At 35.0% G+C, this 5140-nt stretch overlaps 1 pseudogene; it reads left to right on the forward strand.

Annotated features, from left to right (window-relative positions):
* Window positions 1-3060: 3060 nt before the first annotated feature.
* Window positions 3061-4426, forward strand: LOC124448182 (annotated as a pseudogene).
* The last annotated feature ends 714 nt before the right edge of the window (window positions 4427-5140 follow it).

A 5140-nucleotide genomic window follows, 5' to 3' on the forward strand; every position in this document is an offset into this window, starting at 1 on the left:
TCTCTCAACTATCACTCCACTCTCTCTCCACTTGCTTCTCTCACTCTCTCTCAATTATCACTCCACTCTCTTTCCACTCTCTCCACTCTCTCTCAACTATCACTCCACTCTCTCTCTCCACTCACTTCTCTCACTCTCTCTTAACTATCACTCCCTAATCTTGACGTCATTACTGATCTTTCGTGCATGCTACTAACGAATAATAAATGATGTCCTTATCAGTTTCTGACATTCTGCGACGCTCAGATTTTTCAGGTTAAATTGACCAATGTTTTTCTTTTTGCTGATTTTGTTAATAATAATTTACGAAGAAATAGAAAACTTGAAATATATATACATGGCTTACTAGTAAAAAAATGAACAGTTAGGAAATGTTGCTAAATTCGTCAGCACAAGGATGGCAATAACTATTGATGAAAACAGGTAGTTAGACTTCCAATGGTTTGTCAAACAGTAAAATTAACTCAAGTAATAAACTGGTTTAGGATGAGAATTACGCGAAAGAGTCTCAATCCGACGCATTTCAAGCTCTTTGGGTTAAAATTAGGCCAATCGACTAATTATAAACTAATTACTTAATTCAGTTACTGCAATGGAAATTTTTGTAATCTGGGTGTGGAATCGTTTGACTTGTAATTTTAGTGACGTTTTACAGATCAACTCAGATTGCCAGAAACAATTTGTAAATGCACCTAAAAGCTACAACAAAACTTTGCAGTTGATATTAACAAATTTTTATAATTTCTACAAGACTACAACAAGGATTCTTTATCAGCTTCCTCTCCATTTGATTTATCAGATTACATAGTACGTATAATTACATTATACCAAGCGTTAGATCTACTTTTACCAACACATAAGCCAACAAACGCCTATTTTCTCCTATTCAACTGAAACGCGCAAAAATTCCACAATCTTATTCAAGTATATACAGAAGCGTACATAATTAATTCGATTTGACGAAATTGACGAAAATTCTGAAAGTGACTGTCTTTGCAATATTTGCTGTAAGTTTTGACTCCCCCCAAACGAGAATTAACAATGTTAACATTTTATTTTGCTGTAAACAAAAGGAAACACAGTGATTAAAAGCAAGGATGTCGGATAAATCCCAAGATTGCAGCTTCATGCTATGAGAGCCATACTTGGTTTCTAAACGAGCAGCTAAAAGTCTAAAAATTTGTAAAGAGACGGTTTGATTCCAAAAGCTGCAAACACACCTCAATTGACCCCAAGACAACAAAAATACTGCAATCCAAAAAATACTGATGAATACATCATTATCCCAGTCTTCTTGTGTTTTTGAAGAACGTATTCAACCTTTAACAAACAAAACTTAACGGGTCCCGGGGGAGGAGGAGACTGCATTGTTAAAGTTATTAAAGCAAGTTTAAAGCCACAAAAGTTCTGTTTGATCACAAGACAATATGACTTTTCCTTCTGTGGTATTAAATTGAAGTCGGCAGCAAACTTTTTACATGCGCGTGGTCTCTTTTGACCTGTTGCCAAATTTTAGTATCTTAAAACAAGTTTAAAGCCATAAAATTTATGTTTGATCACAAGACAATAAGACTTTTCTTTCTGTTGCATTAAATTGAAGTTTGCAGCAAACTTTTTACATGCACGTGGTCTCTTTTGACCCGTTGCCAAATTTTGGTATCTTCAAGATAGGCAAACCACAGTTAGATACAAGTAAGTTTAATAAACGTTTAGACTATAGTAAATGTTAGCGGCGGATCTCGTGCTGGTCAAAATAAGTTATAAAGACTCATTTTAACTTCAAAATACTTTTATAACAGCCTTCTCGGTTGGAAATTTTTAAAGAAGAATTAAACCTATAATTCTCCCAGTCAGATTGTCACTAAAGTATTTAAAATTGGAAATATACTTTTATTAATGTATTCTGACCTTCCCTGGATCCGCTAATGTAAATATGACCGTTTCGAAAGTGCAAAAACAAAAAAAACATATTAAACTCTTGTAGTATAAACTCGAACATTTGCTTTCAATCGGGTCTAATCCTTTTTTTAGCAAAGTCGCTTGTGCATAAACAAAGATGCAACGATACTAAAGCGTACTCTATAGCCAAAGTCGGCGTTTTGTAGATAAATTTTGTTGTTAATAGTGTGTTTTGTCAAAAAGAAAAACAAATAACAAAATAAAGGCAATAACTTTTGTAAAATAGAGGTATATTTGGTTGACTGGGATCAAAAAATTGTAAAATGTTCCAAAATGCAAAAGCTCGGTCCACTCTTAAATCGCTTAGAATATGTATGATTTTTATATCAAAATTCGCGCCAAATGACGTAGTTTCTAATTATGGAGGTAACTAGACGTCACAATCCTAAGCCCTTAACGGACCGAGGGACAGAGGTCCGATATTTCTTAGTGAAGACTGAGAAAGCGAGGTTATTAAAAGGTTTATTATATGGCATTATTCCACCTGAAACGTAGCTTCGTTTATTTTGCGTTTTGCTGTTTGCATTACGAAATTAGTTTACATTTGACTGCAAATTTTGCGTTTTGGACCGTGGTCCATTACAGGAAAATAATGGACCGGCAAAATGTTTCCTAGCCAATCAAAGTGCGCCATTTAGCCGGAGGTGACGCTTGCCATCTAATAAAATGCAATAACGCTGGCTCTATTTTCCTTATGACTTCCGCGAGCAAAGATCAAATCCTATAGCAAATCCTATAGTATGAAGAAGTTGTGAACCCTAAAGTCTAGGTCTAAAACGCAAAGTCAAAATAGAATCGGAAGACGCGTTAAGAATCAAAATTTTTTACCTAATCTGGATACTATACGAAAAGCACAAGATCAAATTTAGTCATCTGTGTATTTAGGCTTCACATTTGCTACTTATATCCAGTGGTTGCTTCTGGTGACAGGAAGTAAGTCACAGACACCTTTAATGGAACATTACTTGACAGGAAGTAAGTCACAGATATCTTTCAATGGAACACTGAATGAAGTCGTTGGAAAACTACAACCGTATTTTGGCTTGCAAAAAGACGACGCTGCATGCACCATCATTGAAAATCCTTTGAAACTCAAAAAAAATGGCAAACAAAGTAACATATAAGATCATGTTCACGATAGTACAAAAACCTGAAGGAAGATACGATCGAGACAGAAACAACTGGTCAACAGAAATCAAACCTCTTGCACGTGGTGTTCGTGCGGCAATGGTCAGCGTTTTGTTTCGATTTGGTTCTCCACATGTCAATCCAAAATATCCAAGATTTTTGACAGCTCTGACCAAAAATGACTAGAAAGGAGCTATAAAAGAACTAAGAAATTTTTATAGAAATCCCAAAGCACAAAAGATTGGAAATTTGAGACGACGCAACAACGAAGCAGACTTAATTGAAGCAACGTTTTCTAAATGCTATAGTTCGGTGGATATTGTCTTCCACCTTGACAAATCAAGCAGTATTAGACTTTTTAACTTTCAGAAAAGTTCTTAACTTTGTAAAAAATGTTATCAAGTCATTTCCCGAGGAAAGGTTAACAGGGAAAAACGGTGCAAGATTTGGTTTATCAACTTTTGCAGGAAGTTATTTTTACCGTTTCCACTTGAAGGACTACACTACACAATCGGAAGATATCCGGGCAATTTCGTCAATCGCCTATAAGTGCAGTGGTACAAAACTTGGCAACACATTTCAGCAAATTTTAATTGATCCATTTACAACACATCGTGATCTTCGTCCAACGGTAAACGGAATACCCCTAATACTCATCGTTCTAACTGACGGAAAATCGTATGATAGTGTCACAAGGCCTGCAAAAATTATTAGAAATAATGAAATTGCCATTTTTGCTATTGGAGTTGCAAATTACGACATGACACAGTTAAAGAAGATTGCTTCCTCAAATCAACTCGTCTTTACAATGAGCTCTTTCTCAAATCTCAATGCTTTTCTTTCCACTATAACGTCGTCTGAATGCTACGAGCCTCGAGTGGTGGCAAATAACGAAATGATCAGAGCCAATGTCAAAAAAGGCGCCAACAAATACTTCAATTATAAAGTCAAGCTTAATTTGAACCTAAAATAGATGTAAAAGACCCCACATCCATACCGTTACAACCAAGATTTAAAATTTGAACGAGCATCACAGAAGGATAAAGTTATTGTGATTTCAGCAAACGCCACCACGAGACGATCAAAGCGATCAAGTCAAGAAAATCTCCGACCCATCTACATCTCGGTGACGTCTAACAGTGACTCAGCAGAATTTGAAATTAAAGCAAACGAATGTGATCCAAGTGTCTGTGTTGATAGTACAAATGAACGTAATACGGCATCTTCTAAGTTTTCCCCAAACATTTCTTTACATTCATCATTACAATCACAGTTGCTTTTTTGTCGTTCGTTGGTTAACGGTTTAGGAACAACTCAATATACAGACGCACTTATGTAGAAATAGATAATTCAATGCATGTAGAGATTTTTTCTTGTTGTTTTCTTAGGTAAGATTTATAGCCAACCACATTATAGTTAGAAGCTAAGAGTTCATATACATTATCTTGTATGGCATGTTGTTGCTATAATTACACTGCACACAAGCATTGATTTAACATAACAAAGTTTCACTGAAAATTAAAAAATGTGTAACGTTACATTAAAGTCATATCTCCTTTATGTTACATCACTTATAGTGTAATACTATTTATTGTCTTTAATTTTAAACTCGGCTTTTACACAGGATTCTGTGCATGTTTTTATAGGAAAAATAATTAGCAATTACAGGATTACAAACTTCTACGGACTACGTAAAAAATTATATAATTTATGGTGTGAGGGTGAGACTGAATTATTCAAAGTGTATAAATAATATGACAAGCAGCTGACATTGAATGTTGCACTTATATATCAAGGGCCCACATGATAGTTATTTGTCTTTTTTTACAAACCTTTTACTCGTTAACAGTTTGAAGTCTTGAACAGTTGAGCTTTGAGATAGATTTAACATTTGGACAAGTTAAGCGTCATGTGTCGTCGATATGTGGAAAATTTTTCTATTATTTCATTTTTGTACAATTGCTCAATTGTTCATCTCATCGCAGTCACTTATAACTCATAACCAATGACGATGATTTAAGGTACAGCAAAACTGGCGAGCGCTGCACGTAAA

The sequence above is a fragment of the Xenia sp. Carnegie-2017 genome, unplaced genomic scaffold (assembly GCF_021976095.1).
Source record: "Xenia sp. Carnegie-2017 unplaced genomic scaffold, XeniaSp_v1 HiC_scaffold_23, whole genome shotgun sequence".
Lineage (NCBI taxonomy): Eukaryota > Metazoa > Cnidaria > Anthozoa > Malacalcyonacea > Xeniidae > Xenia > Xenia sp. Carnegie-2017.